This window comes from Protobothrops mucrosquamatus, unplaced genomic scaffold (assembly GCF_001527695.2).
Source record: "Protobothrops mucrosquamatus isolate PMUCROS unplaced genomic scaffold, P.Mucros_1.0 scaffold270, whole genome shotgun sequence".
NCBI lineage: Eukaryota > Metazoa > Chordata > Lepidosauria > Squamata > Viperidae > Protobothrops > Protobothrops mucrosquamatus.
The window spans coordinates 422,661-440,444 of record NW_015386615.1 but is presented as its reverse complement, the minus strand read 5'-3'; the positions used below and the strand labels follow the sequence as shown (position 1 = coordinate 440,444).

The window sequence follows — 17,784 nt, the reverse complement described above, 5'->3', positions numbered from 1 at the left end:
AGGAAGCCCTACATGACCCATGTTCCTCCACTGGAAAGAACAGTGTGTTCTCCTGCTCCTATGTGTCATTCTTGTAAAACCAGCTCATGTAACTCTAATCTTGGATTGGCTGATAGACCTAACTAGGGTCTCTGAATTTTGGCCTGGATTTTGACTTCTCCTCTGTGCACTCCTGTTGAAAGTGCAATCATCCATTCAAGCTTTCATTCCAAATGTAAATTTATTAATTTACATACCTTCTCTTGTCTGTCATTATCTGTTCCATTATCTGTTAAGTAAATTGCTATTCTCACCTAGTGAGTGCATGTGTGTGTGTTTGCATGTGTGTGTGTGTGTTTGAAGCCTCAAACAGGACACTGGTGACATTGGGGCTGAAGTAGAGGCCTGGGGCCTTCAGCAAACTCTGCCAGTTGCCACCACCTCTGGACCGCATCTTCAGCCCCAGTGCCACTGCTAAGGAGTGCTGCCTGAAGCCCCAGTCATTGCCAGCCACCTCAGTGCTGGTGGGGACATTGCTCTCACTCTATATTCATTATAGAATACTTTCTCTTATCCTCATCTATAGTTTCTTTACAGTATTTCATTATTCCACCAAGTATTTTGTATTCACATATAACTTTAGGTAGTTATTAGTCAAGCCGTTTTATAGGATTATTATAAATAGGGGCAAGTACCATGCATTCCCCTGAGTTTTGGAGAAATTTGTGTATTATGTAATGCTTGGAATGAGGAAAAAAACAGCTGTCAATTTCATTCCTTGCTACCCTTAGAAATAATTTTTACTGTTTTAAATTAAGAAAATCTTACCTTGTTTGTAAGGCTGGGAAGGGTATAAGGCTGCTTTAGGGTGTCATAGAATTGCACAGTAGTTCACCTTGAAACCCAAGTAGCTGTAATTTACAATAGAGGGATAAACCAACAAGAATTCTATTCATAGGATTCATATGCTTATATAACATCAAGTCATATCTTGAAAGAACACTGTTACATCAGTAAGAAAAAACCACCAAGGATATATATTTTGCTTAAAAGCCAAAAGCATTTCCATTTTAACTTTTAATAAGGCAATATCACTATATCTGGGCATCTACATAATGTCATTGAGTCAAAATATCTCTTCAGGTAGGATGCCCAGGGGAAATTGTTTTTAAAATACCTGTGTTGAAAGAAGAAATGGACGTTTAGGGACTTACTGTTCAACATCACCATTTGTTACCAATTATTAGATTAATCCAGTCCTTCTAGGAGGAGCATGCTTCTTGGTTTGATTACTTTATTGTGGCTGTATCATTCAGCATTTATATAACCTGACTAATTTACACACACTATCAATTTGTCTTTCCTTCCTCTGAAGCATTTGCTTATTGGCATTCTAGACCACCTACCTATTTTAAAAGGCTAAAAAAGAGCAGTGTGTGATTTTAAATATCAACATGGGACGATATTCAGCCAAAATTCTTTGGGCTTGAAAGCTAACTGGGCTGAGACTTCTTAGAATTTGGAAGGGAGGTCTCTAGGGAATATCACGTGGAACAGGCAGATGATAGATGGCATTCTGGGGGAATGAAGAAGAGCAGTGTTCTCAATGCTGTATTCTGTAACATTTAACAGCAGTCAAGGGGGAACTTAGGCTAACAATACTGCTGTGGCTTCAGATGCAGATATATAGAGATTTACTTGGGTAAAAAAACTTGTTTATGCATGTCCGGGATGCCAGCTGGATTCTTTCCATTTCAGTTCTCAGAATGGTTGGATTACAGATTGATTGCCCATGTTTTTCAAAAGGAAGGGATGGAAAAGGTAAATTTAGTGGTTTGGCTGAACCGTTACACTTTTATCTACATAAATGACCATAGATAAACGAGCATAAATTAGCTGCAAAGACTTAATTATAAGGGTATATCAGATTAAAGATATACTGTATATATCCACGATAGGTTTAAAGGTATTTCAATTCTGGTATCTCAATTTGACATTGAAGTCTGTTTCATGATTCCCCCCCCCCCCATTTTCTGTCATTAAAAGTAAAATAATTGTTAATCAAATACTGTAAAAAGGCAAAATTGGATGAAAACAAACTGGTTGCTGATAAATCTGAAATGTTGGGTTATCAAAGTTTAAAGATACAAAAGTCTCACAATTTTGCACTTGTTTCTGGAGTACAACATTCGATAAGTTATGTATATAGAATAGGTTATACACATTTTCATAGTTTTAATTTTGAAGGATTGTTTATCTATTACAAAATTTGGAGCCTTGAAAACTTTGCATGTTCAAGCATGGTCAAATTCTGAAAAAAAAGAAAAGATGCTTAATTGTGATAGGTAGTATTAAACTCACTACTCCTTGATTCTTTCTTCTAAATTGAAGGGGTTTTTAATTATGCTTGATTGAGCATTTAGTGTTGCTTTATTCAATCTATTTGTTTACATATTATACATTGTAATATTTATTTCAAAGTAGCCAATAGAATAAGAGTTTTAAAGCAACAGCTGCCCTGCAAATTCTGTTTTATTTTTAGATACACCAAAATTTTAACAACTGTGGCAATATGAAAAGTAGAATAAATATTAAAGAGGTCCCTAACATTAACATAAAAATCAATTGGCATAATTTTAATCATTGTTCTTTGTTAAATACATTTCACACAATTATTGGAATTGCTTTTTTTGTAGGCTCCAAAAACGTTCAAGGCAGCAAATTCTTAATTCTTCTTAATAATTCCAGGATTCTATAGTATGCTGAGTGAGAATAGGAGCAAGCTTCTTTCCTCTTACACTGTGTTGGGTAACTGAAGGGATCCTACTTTCCAAAAAAGGAATAATGATTTTTATTTTTGCAAGGAGAAAAGGAATTTATTATTCAACCCTGAGGTTTACTTCCTTAAACTACAGGTAGTCCTTAGCCTGTGACTGTTTCAGCAAGCATTCAAAATTACTGCATCACTGGCCCCAACTCCCCTGCTCTCCTGAGGCACCCATGCAATAGGACTTCATTCATTTTTTTATAAAGGTTTTTATTGAGTTTTATAGGGTTGGGGAAGGGATAGGACCAGGATAGGGATTAAGGTTCAGGGTGGGGTTAGGGTCGGGATTGGGGTTGGGACAGGATTGGGAACAACATTGGGGTTGCCCCCCAATAACGTTTTCAAGCTTTAGCAAACTGACTATTGTCCGGGTACATATGTTCAGTTAATACTAATTAATATAATAGTAAATAGCTGCGGTGAATATGATAAACAATAATCATAAACAGTATCAGTTGGTCAATACATATCAGGACTTCATTCATTTAACAATCTATAAAATTGCTTAACGACTACAACCCAGAATGCCAGGATTGCAGTCATGGAGCAAAGCATTCACATGATGTCATGCTTAATGACCACTTCTCTCAATGGTCATATGTGAGACTATTTGTATACGGAATCCTGATAGTATAACAGCATTTCAAGAGGACAAAAGAAAAGGACAAGAAGGGAACAATCCTTTGCAAATTTTAACTTCTCTAGTACTATTTCATTTACTGTTGTGTAAGGCACGATCATATACAGAAATCATTGAAGGAGATAGAAGAATCCCACCCACTATCTCATTATTAAATCAGTTCTTATTTTGCACCCTTGCTGCATGGACCATGAATTGGGAGGAATGATTGTAAAGAAAATATAAGCTTATTTTGTGATTTGCAGCTTTGATCATGGCAGGTCTGAATCATAGATAAATCCTACAACACAGTACATATATACTGAAAGTAAGAGGATGAACCCAACTGGAATCTGATGGAGGAGATGGGGCAGCCTGTGAATGTGGGCAGCCTTATATTCTCACTAAGGATACGTTTTGTGACAACTCCTTTCACTTCTTATTGGAAAGTATGTACAGTTCCTTCTGCAAATGAATGGCTAATTAAATTGTGAAAGTATGCCCCACTGAAAGAAATAAACTTTCTAAAGTAAACCCAGCATACCATTTAATTCAAGTTTGAAACCATTCTTGGCTTAGTCTTCTAGATATATAAGCTTGTACCATATCCAAAATTGGGATTTCTCTTGATAGACATTCTCCATATTTTAACTTTTAGTGATCTGCTAAATAAGAATAGATCTTTCATTACTCAGATAAAAATTTCTGTGGTTCTTCATATCATTTTAAGATTAATAGGTACTGATTATTGATAACAAAGGTTACTAAATGCAACAGTCTAGCTTAATACTTGAGAATTTTGGTGTATAAAATTTATGGGGGCTTGAGTCAAAACTAGGTTTCCTAAAGGTATTTTGGGGAACAGATACTGAGACTAAGAACAGCTTGTGATGTTGATAGACAAATCTTCAATTTGGATATTTTATTTGAATGCATAGTTCCTATGTTTCTTCATTTCCAGGCAGTGTTCATAACCCAAATAAATTAATTCAAGAAATCAACATGATTACTATTAACATGATAGAAATCAAGAAAAATTACAGCTCATGTCAGTGTAAATAAAGGGCAATAAAATTGTAAGTTCCATAAGAAGATGGGAAAAATCTTTAAAATACTGTATAGGAGAAAATGACCAGATTTTCAATTTTAAAAAACTCTCATGCAGATACTAGAAAATTTATGTTCATTATTCTTTGCTTTTTGCATGAGATTAAACCATGGAAAGTGGATCAAATGTCAAGTCATATTAAAATCAACATTCCTTATACTTAATGAATTTCCTTTTTGAATTAGTCACACTGATGGTAAAAAGAGTTTCTCAGTGATGCTTCTAATTTTTCTGTGTCAACTCAGAATGTTGTTTCTTGTTCCCTTGCTTTGAAAATTGTGGGTTTTCATTGATAGAGTATTCATTCTCTTTTGGATTTCTACAATTTTACATATTGTTGCTGAATGTGATCACAACTACAGGTGAGCAAATAATAACATTTAGAGTTTGTTTCATTTATTTTCTAAACAACGTCATATAATGTGTGATTTTAAGTATGAAAAAGTGGTACCTATACTATCTTCGACCAACTGCTGCGTAGGAATTTTGAGCAATTTCTCCTTGCTTAAACTTAGTAACATTTGAGGGGTTTCTAGCAGGAACTGCTCATTTCAGACCCTGCCACCACAATTATGTTATTTAGTTTTTCATTTTGACTTGGGGTTTTCAAAACCACAGAATCTGTTTTTATTCATCCATTCTCTTGGTTACTTGCTTTGTATGTTTGGGGTCACTGTCTTGCAATATGAGCTGCTTGCATTTTGGTATTTCAGCTTCAGTTCTCAGATAAATAAGCCGGTATTCTTCTGGTACACAATAGAATTCATGCCTCTTTCAGTGATGGCAGTTTCCCCAAGTTTTGATGCACCAAGTGTGGAAAATTATCTAGACGCTTTTGGCATCAATGTTCTTCTCAGTGAGTAATGACTTCTCTTTTGTTCCTCCCTGTTAGTTTTTATTTTTATCCAGTACTTTTCTGTTGATGGAAATTTGAACTCTGACTTCAGCCAAAGCATGAAGATCCCTGGATGTTGTTCTAAGGTTTTGCACAGGTTTTTGGATGATTTGATGTACTCTTGAAGTAAAGTCTAATTTTATTTATGGTCAGAAACCTGCTGTCATACTGTTGGAGTTGTTTTGGCAAGATGTCATTCTAGCAAGATCTAGCAATAAATCTGGCAAGATTTATTGTCCCATTGTCTCCATTTCAACATTATGTCTCTGACTAAAGATTGGTGTAATCCCAGACCTTTAGAAATGGTTTTGTAATTTTTTCCAGGCTGAATGATTTTTTTTCCAGAAGTCTTCAAAATTTATTTTTAAAAGTCTTTGATGTGCCTGTAGAATCCATGTGATGAGCCTTGTGGTGAATGTAGCTAGGTTTAGAGATTTTTTTTTTAGGTCAGGGCTGGCCCAAAGCAGGCCTGATTGTTTAAGGAAGTACTCATACAACTGGTCCAGGTTATCCCTTCAATTGCATTGTTTAAATATGTGTATGTGTGGAAAAGAGACTGCATTTTCACACTGAAACATTACATGTTGGATGATTTTGTTTATGAATTAAATGGAACAGCCCTCCAACTTTCCTGTTATTTGTTCATGAAATCTCTCTTTATATCTCAGAAGGATACACATGAAGTTCTGGTAATAGGCAGTGACAAGGGTAGAAATTCTTGTTTCAGGAAATACAAAAGACAGCAAATGCCTTTTCACATAATCACATTTTGTTTTCTTTCAAAATTAGAAGTCACAAATGTCCCAAGGTCAGACAGGGATGTTTCATACATTATATAAACTGATACTAGGAGTGCCACTTAATAGTGATTTGCCTCAGGGAACACCAGTGTTTTTCGATATTTATATTACTATTGTTTATTTTCTTCCGCAATGAAAACTTTTTCCACAACAAGTAGTAAATGGAATATAATTTGATTCAACCTTAAGAATAATATGGAAATTTTACTCATTATTTCCATTCTATATAAAAGAGCTGTTTAAAAACTAAATTTTGTTCATCTCAGCCCTAGACTGTGTTATATTTAAGAATATATATGTATATATGTGTTTTGCTTATTTTTTTAAACAAACAATTTATATATCTAAAAATATTGAAGCATTATTTGGCTGTTTATTTTGCTATAGCTCCTCTAGGCAGCTAATAAAACAAGTCCAAGCAATTACAATGATAATCAAAATAGAGTGTGCCGGAGGTCCAAGTAAAACCCTTCCGTTTTAAGAACAGATGGGCAGGAACAACGCTCACTTTACTGCCATCCCCAAAGGAAAAGCCAGATCTAATGCCTTGCAAAAGACCAACAAGGTCAGGACCAACTGAATTTCAGGGCAGGGAGAAGATGCTGTTCCACAGGGGCTTCATAGAGAAGATTTATCTCCTGAATGCTGAAAGATGGCACTTCTTAATAAAAGAGGCCCAAAGCCTGCAGCAAAGTAGGGCTCCATGGAGACAACTTACCTCCTGGGGCTAACAAAATGGCATCTCTTAACAGAAGAAACCCAAAGTTTGCCGTGGTTTGTATTGTATTGTATTGTATTGTATTGTATTGTATTGTATTGTATTGTATTGTATTGTATTNTATTATATTATATTATATTATATTATATTATATTATTATAAGGAAGAAGGAGTATTAGATGTTTGCTGTCTTGAAGTTATTTATAAAAAATAATAAAGGCAGACTTATATAAAAACATTATATAATTAGCATAACAGATGGTTTGATCATAAATTTCCCTTCATATAATTCACTAGTGATTCCAAATTCTCCTCCATAATTTCATTGTAATCATTATGTGTTTAAGCAAAATCATATTCTTAACTTAAACAGAATAAGGATTTGTCTGACATTGTTTCATAGACTGTAAAAAGTACATATGACGAAGATATCGATAGGCTTCCCATAAGATATTTTCCAACACATATATATGAAAAAAACTATACTTTTTTCTTCCCTCAGCAATCTTTAAAAACCCTTTACTGCATTGCAACTAAAGTGGGAGGAAAGAACTAAGAGTTCCTTCTGATTTTTTCTTTCCTCTCCCCAAGGCATGTTATTCATGCTTTCTTCTAATCTGGTGCAATTTCTACAATTTTTGGCAGAATATCAGATAGGAACCTATGTCTAATTCACATACTTTGAAGCCATTAGGAAAGTTATTGATTGGCATTAAGTAGAATTTTAACATAAGTGTTTTAAGAAGTGTAGTCAAAACCTTCAGTGTAGTTATTTCAATGATTGAAAATATAATAAAACCATTTCTGTAAAACCTTGGTTAAAATCAGTAGAGAGTTAGAAAATGGACATTGACTTTGACTAGAGGAAGATATGATTTGACTATAAAACCCCCTTTTTATTGGCAAAAGATATGTACTTTACTAAATATAGAGAATTGCATATCTTTGCTCTTAATAGCATAGCTCTAATAAAATATAGATCAATTACTGGGATCAGTTGGCTTTATTCCTGATAAACAGATTACCTGGACCCATTTCGTCGTATTTCAGGTTAGGATACAGTGCATTGGTCATACTTGATGGGCAAAATAATTCTCTGGCCCAATATTCATTCTCTTCTCCCATTCTCAATCTTGTTCCCACAGCCTGTAAGCATTTGCTTTGTTGATCCTGAACTTTCAGCATAAATTTAAAAAATATGCAGAGGCACTATGTTGGTTTGAACTGATTTGAACTCTGTGCATGCTCTTATATCTCAAGGTCTTGTTAATTTGGGTTACTAAATATTGAACAAGGGGATTATTATTTTTTTTTAAATCTTTCAATGTGTTGTGCTCCTTGAAGTTTGTTGACACACTGCCTATTTGCTTTCTCCTTAGAACAGGACAACAATAATTTTTTGAGAGCCAAAGCAGACCCCTTACTCACTAACCCTCCCCTCACAAATACAAAATCAAGATCACATGAAGTGTTAATACCACTTTACAATGGCTTGGTAAGGCCACACTTGGAATACTGTGTCCAGTTTTGGTCACCACAATGTAAAAAAGTTGTTGAGACTCTAGAAAGAGTGCAGAGAAGAGCAATAAAGATGATTAGGGGACTGGAGGCTAAAACATATAAGGAACGGTTGCTGGAATTGGGTATGTCTAGTTTAATGAAGAGAAGGACGAGGGGGGACATGATAGCAGTGTTCCAATATTTCAGGGGCTGCCACAAAGAAGAGGGAGTCAAGCTATTCACCAAAGCGTCTGAAGGCAGGACAAAAAGCAACGGATGGAAACTAATCAAGGAGAGAAGCAACCTAGAACTAAGGAGAAATTTCCTGACTGTTAGAACAATTAATCAGTGGAACAACCTGCTTCCAGAATTGTTAATGCTCCAACACTGGAAGTTTTTAAGAAGAGACTGGACAGCCATTTGTCTGAAATGGTATAGGATTTCCTGCCTGAGCAGGAGGTTGGACTAGATGACCTCCAAGGTCCCTTCCAACATAATAATAATAATAATAATAATAATAATAATAATAATAATAATAATAAGTATTATTATTATTATTATTATTATTATTATTATTATTATTATTATTATTATTATTATTATTATTATTATTATTATTATTACTACTACTATTACTACTATTACTATTATTATTATTCCGGTATGCTTTCCTGCTGTGGTTTCAAAGTAGTCTTTTTTTCTTATGTCATTATTGAGTACTTTTGTCAATTTCAGCTGGAATGCTTTAATTCCTTACAGGCTAACCTCAAAAGTGTATTCTCTAGTACAGAGGTCCTCAAGCTTTAGGGCACCAGGGACCGGTTTCGTGGAAAGAGGTTTTTCCACGGACCAGAGGGTGCATGGTTTTGTGTGCTGCCTGTGTCCCGCGAATGGGGATTTGCTTGTTTGTGCAAATGGGTTGCTGGAGTGCCGCTGCCCAGTACTGGTCCACGGACCGGGAGTTGAGGACCCCTGCTCTAGTTCACAGAATAAATGTGCTGATCAAATAGTTTCTGATTTTTTTGTGTGTTACTATTTTTAATACTAACTTTAATACAGATAGTCCTCGACTTACAACAGTTCATTTAGTGACCGTTCAAAGTTACAACACTGAAAAAAGCGACTTATGACCACTTACGACTATTGCAGCATCCCTATGGTCACGTTATCTAAATTCAGACATTTGGCAACTGAGTCATAGTTGTGACGGTTATAGTATCCCGGCATCATGTGATCACCTTTTGTGATCTTCTTACCCGCAAAGTCAATGGGGAAGCCAGATTCACTTAACGACCTTGATACTAACTTAACAACTACAGTGAGTTATTTAACCACTGTGGCAAGAAAGGTCGTAAAATGGGACAAAATTCACTTAACAAATGTTTCATTTAGCAACAAAAATGTTGGGCTCAGTTGTGGTTGTAAGTTAACGAGTAACTGTAATTAGTATTCAGATTTAATAATTTGAATAATTACATTTATAATATAATAAAGAATAAAGAATAAATTTCTTTAAGTATCTAAAATTTAATAATTAATGTTAAATTGTAATAATTAGATTAAAATAGCACATTAGGTTAATTTTGTCTAGTGGAAAACCCAGCAGAATTTTTTTAAGCATATATATATATATATATATATATATATATATTAAATAGCTATTTTCTTTCTTTCTTTCAGTTTGCTAATTTTCCTTATTTAGATAAGTATTTTTTAAAGTGCAGAATTCCAGCAGTTTATCCTTTTTTCAGTCGTTTGAGATAAAAGGGTTTCACACTGTGTGAAATTCTTTTCTTTTAAGGGACTGGGTAAATAATGAAATGCTAGAATCCTGCACTTATTTTTATTTTCTAAAAATGCTCTCAGCTAGCAAGGGAAGACTGGGTAGTTGAAAGAAAGAAAATAGTAATTTTTTTAAAAAAAGTTTTCCACTACGCTTTGAATAAGCAGACTCTTTAATGCCAGGTATAACTCTTGATCACCATGCTATTTTAGCACTAATGCCAAATAAATTTTACATCAAAAGGACTGCTAAGAAAGGAAATATATTTTACAGGTTGTTGTTGAATATGCCTGCATGTCTATCTTTTGATACTTCAATTTTGCAATATAAATTGAACATTATGGGGTGTGTGTGTGTGTGTGTGTGGTGTATTTGTGTATGTATGTACTATAAATATCTAAAAATACCTCTCTCTCTTTCCAGGAAGACCCAATAGAGGAAGTAAAACAATTGTCCACTAAAGTGGACAAGTGTGAGAGCACAGCATCAGGGAAAATTGTCCAGTTGGAGAATATGGTAGCCTGCATTCCAGATTTAATACACTGCACGATGGTAGAATATGGTAGCCTGCATTCCAGATTTAATACACTGCACGATGTTGCCAAAGTCTTTCACTCTAGGTGCGTTTAAGTTGCTTAAGCACCTTACATAATAAGTGCGGATATGCTTTTGGTGTCTGACTCTCAATAGGCAGGTTCAGAGTAGCTCTTCACTGACTTTCATATGCTGCTTTACTCAGGAACTCCATCCATAGAATTAAAGTACCCAGCATTAGTCAGTATCAGCAAGAACTTGACTAAGTCTATTTACAAGACACAAGGCAAACTTACAATTAAATCATTGAAATATTAGTTTAGTATAATACTGAAAGGGAACGTGTGAATGACCTTGGAGGTCGAGGGAAATGCTGCTTAGGGCAGGAGTCCCCAACTTTTCCAGCTTGGCGGACCAGAAGGGGGGGGAAAGAGGGGATGGTTGCATGCGAACAACTGGCACATGTGTGCGCAACTTCATTTGTGCAAGCGGCAGGTGTGTTTATGTGCCCCTCACGCAAGTGGAGCTGTGTGTGTGAGTGCGCCTGCTGGCCGCTCGCCAAAATGGAGCTTGAATCAGAATAGAACTGGAAGGGACCTTGGAGGTCTTCTACTCCAGCTCAAGCAGGAGTCCCTATATCATTTCAGATAAGTGGCTGTCCAGTCTCTTCTTAAAAACCTCGAGTCATGAAGCACCCATAATGTCTGAAGACAAGCTCTTCCACTGGTTAATTGTCCTCACTGTTTAGAGGTATCTCCTTAATTCCAGGTTGCTTCTCTCCTTGATTAGTTTCCATCTGTTATTTCTTGTCTTGCCTTCTGGAGCTTTGGAAAATAAATTGATCCCCTCCTCCTTGTAGCAGCCTCTCAAATATTGGAATACTGCTATCATGTCTCCCCTAGTTCTTCTTTTCTCTAGACTGGCCATTCCCAAATCCTGCAACCATTCTTCATATTTTTTAGTCTCCAGGCCTTTAATCATCTTAGTTGCTCTTCTTTGCACTTTTTACAAAGTCTCAACATCTTTTTTGTAATGTGGTGACTAAAACTGGATGCAGTATTCCTGATGTGGCCTTACTAAGGCTTTATAAAACGGTACTAATACTTTACATTATTTTGATTCTATGCCTCTGTTTATACAATCAAGGATTGTATTAGCTTTTTGGCTGCCTCCACACACTACTGACTCATTTTTAAGTGATCGTCCATTAGGACTTCAAGGTCCCTCTCGCTGTTTTTTTAAATAATATTTTATTAGTTTTCTAATCACAGTTACTGTTTTTGAGGCAGGTTTTGCCTAATCTGTACTTGTACCTTTGGTTTTTCCTGCCCAGGTGTAAAACCTTGCTTTTCTCCACATTAAAACTCATTTTGTTATATAGGGTCCATTGTTCAAGTCTGTCAAGATCTTTTTTGATTCTGAGCTTGTCTTCTTGGGTGTTGGCTATTCCTGCCAGCTTATGTCATCTGCAAATTTGATGAGATCCCCTTCTATTCCTTCATCTAAGTCATATATGAAGATATTGAAGAGTACTGGGCCTAAGAGGGAACCTTTTGGTACCCCACTGCTTACTTCCCTCCATGTAGATGTAGTACCATTAAGGACTACTTGTTGAGTACAGTTTGTCAGCCAGTTACAAATCCATCTGGTGGGGATGCTGTCTATCCCACATTTTTCTAGCTTATCAACAAGTAGGTTGTGGTCTACTTTGTCAAATGCCTTGCTGACGTCTAAATATACTATGTCCACAGCACTTCACTGGTCTACTAATTTAGTTACTTTGTCAAAGAATGAAATAAGATTGGTTTGGCATGATCTGTTTTTAACAAACCTATGCTTGTTATTAGTTATAACTTTATTTGTTTCTAGATGTTCACAGATCTGTTTTTTGATTATTTTTTCCAGTATCTTCCCAGGTATTGATATCAGGCTGATTGGTCTATAGTTTCCTGGGTCTGTTTTTTTCCTTTTTTGAAGATGGGAACCACATTAGCTCTTTTCCAATCCTCTGTAGTTCCCCAGTGCTCCAAGATTTTTTAAAGATATGATACAATGGTTCTGAGATAACATCTGCCAGCTCCTTCAGAACTCTGGGATGTAATCCATCATGTCCTGGTGATTTATATTCATCAAGGTCAGACAGGTGTTCTCTTACCATTTCCTTGCTTATTTTAATTTTTATTTCTAGTCTGTATTTTACAGTATGTTTTTTGGTAAGTTGGCCTGTAGTTTCTTTTTGTGTTAAGACTGATGCAAATAATGAGTTAAGCAGCTCTGCTTTCTCTCTACTGCCTGTTACTTCCTTGCCATCTTCTCTCTTTAGTGGACCGACTGTTTCCTTGACTTTTTTTTGTTATTTATATATTTTAAAAAATTTTTTTAATTATCTTTGACTTTTTTCATTTTGAGCCTTTGCTTTCCTGACTTCATCTTTGCAGGTTCAGGCTAGTTGCTGATATTCTGCCTTAGTTATGTGTCCCTCTTTCCATTTTTTGTACTTATCCTTTTTGTCTTTCAGTTTATCAGAGAGATCTTTGTACAACCATGCTGGTTTCTTCTTGGATTTCTTTTTCTTTTTTAGTGGTATTGTGTTGGACTGGGCTTTTAAGATTGTTTTTTTCAGTGTTTCTCATGCTTCTTGAGTTGTTTTCCCCTTTAGGATTTTTATCCATGAAAGTTTGCTTAGACCCTCTCTGAGTTTGTTAAAATCAGCTCTTTTAAAGTTTAGGACATTGATTAGGGTTATATTCTATTGCTTATATTTGCATTATATTGAATTCCAGTATGACATGGTCACTCTTGCCCAAGGTTCCGGCAATTTCAACTCCCTTTATCACTTCTTCTCTATTAATAAGAATTAAGTCTAGTATAGTTTTTCCTCTAGTTTCCTCCTTTTGGGTGACAAAGTTGTCAGCTAAGTTGGTCAGGAATCTGTTCAATCTCTCACTTGCTGCAGAGTTTGTCTCCCAGTTGATATCAGGGTAATTTAAGTCTCCTATTACTACTGTGGTATGTTTCCTACATACATTAGTTGCATGCCATGCACACTCACCCGCTGCTTCCATGACTCAGTTGGGGACCCCTGGCTTAGGGAATGATCAGACAAGAAAGAAAGACGCTCCAAGTGGTTTAGTGGTCAGAGAACGAGACTTAGGAAGGACCCATCCTGATGGATCAAGTGGTTAAAAGTGGCAGCAGGAAGTTTGTACCTTGCAAGATTCTGTTAATGTAGCCTTACAGTAAATTTAGCCCAACAAACTTTATTTTCTATCTGGTTTATCCGGGAGCACTGAGCAATACAATTTTTATTGCAAGTATGGGATAGAAATATTTTCTTCATGCTCAAAACAAAACAAAACTTTGAATCATGGCTATTTTGTTTTGAAAAAGAGATGGTATGGTTGTTCCTTGCTGAAAAATGAACTCTCTTTAACCTCTCCTACTTTCTAGTATGGAATGCTGTCTACTTCTCAACAGCTGGAAATTTTAGCTATTCCTTTCTGTCTCTTCTCCTCTTCCAGGATTACTTTTGGAGAAATAATCTGTAGCATTTGTAACATTATGCACCATAGAGTTTATTGCTTTGGGAGGAAATTTGGATACGTTCTAGGAAAACCTACTGATACTTTTGAATCTCCAACATTTTACGCATCTGAAGTCTTGGAAAAGCACATCATAATAAAACTGTTCATTGTTACCATAATCTATAATACATACCAGTTAAATGTATATATGTGTAGGTGTATAGAAAGAATGTGTGACTTGTTTTGAAATGCTGATACTAGTAAGTACTTATAATTATTTACATAATTTATGTACCTCCTTAATAATAAAATAAAACTCAAGGTAGCGAGAGTATCTAGTGGTTTCTAGCCTGGGGCTTTTACCACTACAGCAGGGGTCCCCAACCCATAGTCTGTGACTCAGTACTGGGCCACGGCATGTCAGCAACCAGTCCGCACAAACAAGCAAAGCCCCATCTGTGAGATGCAGGCAGCATACAAAAACACACACCCTCCAGTCCATGGAAAAATCTCTCTCCAGGCAACCGGTCCCTGGTGCCCAAAAGGTTGGGGACCTCTGCACTAGAGCAAAAAGGTTCTCCATAATTGTGTTATACATGAGATAAAGTTATTCACCATTCTGTGTTCTTGGAAAATATTCCTGTCCTATGTATTATATAACATTGCTCTTTATTCATAATAACACTATGCCACCATACACAAAAAATAAAAAGAAATTGATACTGGAAAATAAATATTAATTGTCATAAGCTTAAGAAAAGTAAAAATATTTTTTTCTAAGATGGCATCAGTGTTTGATGCCTCTCAATGTCAATCTTGCTGCTGACAGGTGTTCCAGAGCATGAATCAACAAAACATATTTACTAGCGGTAAGCAGAAGAATTCATTGGAAAATATTTTCTGTTCCAATATCTCAGATGATAAAACAACTAATAATGCAAATAGTTAGTGGCTAGTTAAACCTATTGTAGACATGATGGCTAATTATTTTCTCCTAACTGCACAGATCACAATAGTTTTGTTTGATCAACTTGCATCTACTTCTGCTGAAATCGAAATGTAATTAATGCCTATGTTGGAGCTCCATTGAAAAGGTCCACCAAGCCAGCTTTCTTATCAGTCTGCCAAACCTAGCATCTTGCATCTTGATAAGTAGCTTGAAAAGAGAGCTCACTTCACATTCACAAAGCAAGCAATTCACATTCTGACAATAATCCAAATGCTGGTGCCTCCAAGGGTTTTGTTGAATTTTTCTAGGACAGCGTCTTCATTGCTAATGAAATGACCATAAAACAATATTTTGGGGGATTGGGGTTTTTTTTGATACCAAGTTGAATTATATCAATACTTTTAAAAAGCATTACTTTTTTGCATCATTCAATATCTTTCCAAGTTGGGTATTTACAGATTTAAATAGGAAATTTATTTCAACTAATTCTGTAATACAGTGCACGCTCTGATGCTGAGTTCCTGCCCAGACTAAATGCTAAATTCCACTTATCTTTGACCATGACAGTAGAGAGAGCAGCTAATCATTCTGTCAGCTCTGATGAAAAAAAGGCTGATTCTAATTCACACAAATAAACTCTACACAAAAATGAAAGGCAGTTAAACTTACAATAGAATCAAAGGCCTTGCATAGACTATGAAATTAATTTTTGAGATGGCCCAATCTCTTTTCAGTTTTCTATATCTCAGAGAGAACCCTAAATCCAATTACACAGACATGTTTCTCTCAAAATGAATAAAAAACTGGTTACAATCCAAGGGCAATACCCCTGTCTGGCTTAAAATTCAAGATGAGCATAAGATAAATCTCTCATCATTGATAGACCTCAGTTCCAGAGAACATAGAACTGCTAAAAGGATATGCCAATTGATGCGTCCCTGTCTTGGACTGCCTTTTTACTTACATCAGTAATATAGTTAAAATGCCAAATGACTGCAATCATCATTTAACATTTTTCAGTCCTATGAATGCTACACATCCTTCATTTAGTCTACTAAGTGAGTCTTGCAAACTAAATGCCCAGAAAAGAAAAGAAAAAATCTTGACAAGAAGCAAGTCAGATTTATTATATTATATTATAAGATGGTACATTGGTCAATAGCAGATTCACAATTGACCAATGTACCATCTTATAATATCTAATAGAAAAATATACGTGTGCGCAACTCTTTTTTAAAAAAATGGACTTTATTGATTTAAAATAGGCATTCAGTTCTATTTCAAAGGCTTTCTTTTGACTTTTGACTAGACAATTGACTTTCACATCCATTGACTAGTGGCTAATTTCTCTAATTAAGATACTATATGAAAATACAGACATCCAAGTCATATGAGATAAAGGAGGCCATCTTACTGCACTTATTCTTATCTGCTTAGGTATGAAAAACAATTGTGCTCTAGCTCCCCGGTTCACTATTTATGTGAGCGCAGTCTTAACTGCTCTAATCAAAAAGGAATTCCACCCTCCTAAACTTAGTAACAGGCATTCGGCAGCGGTAACTCTATGCTGACGATGCAGCAATTCTTTCACTTACTCAAATGGCCTTTTAGCAGAATTTTGTAAAGACAAAGGGCTGACATGCAATCAATCCAAAATCCAAATTGTCATCTTCTCAGGAAGGTCTGGTTACCATAACTATTAATGGCAAATCTGAATTAATAAAACTGAACCAATTCCAGTTTTATATGATTTTTCAAGCTTTCATAAACCAGAGGGAACAAACTGGATCCATCCCTGTCCAAAGTACCAATAGTGCAAAATCAGTTCTTCAAATTCCATACAATGCCCAGTTTTGTGCCGTGATCATCTAAAAACCCTTGCACATTATTTAACCTAGATTTTTATGAGCCTTCTTCTGGGTCCCGTGCTGTGTCTGAAATGCCTTAAACTGCATGGTAATAGGAATAATCCCTTTGGACGTTAAAGCCCATGTTTGCTTGCTCTTAATGATTTAAATGATTTTGTTCTCTACCATTGATATTTATTTGGTAAGTTTTTATGATTTTCATACCAAGACATAAAATGTTTTAATTTAGGGACAGGGCATTCTTCTGTTTTAAATTAAAATTTCTTAAATTGCATAAAATTATTGTTGTAAGCCACTGTAAGCCGCGATGGAGACGACAGATGCATCCAGACCCGGACTCAGCTGCGATGGCCGGGGAGGCCGCGACGGAAGCAGATCCGGCCGGTGGCTTGCCCTGCGGACTCGGCGAGGAGGCCGTAGTCCGGCGGCCTGGCGGCCCGGCGGCCCGACGGCCTGGCGGCCCGGCGGAGCATCTGGCCTACGAGCTTGGCCTATAGACTCGGCGGTGGATTCGGCGAGGGTAGGGGCCGGGGTTCGGCGGTGCGGTGGTCCGGTGGAGGATCCGGCCCAAAGAGCCCGGCCGTGGACCTGACTTTAGCGGCCGGTCGTCTGGCTTATCCCAAGTCTTGAAAAGGGAATTAACCATCAGGAGGACTTCCCCCCCGTGTGTTTTCTGTTTG

General features: G+C 36.2%; 1 protein-coding gene across 1 annotated transcript in view; it reads left to right on the top strand.

Annotated features, from left to right (window-relative positions):
- LOC107286305 (pro-neuregulin-2, membrane-bound isoform) overlaps positions 1–17,784 on the top strand; it is a gene marked incomplete at its 3' end in the record, with an annotated part of 462,740 nt that overhangs the window by 33,793 nt on the left and 411,163 nt on the right. The window lies entirely within an intron of this gene.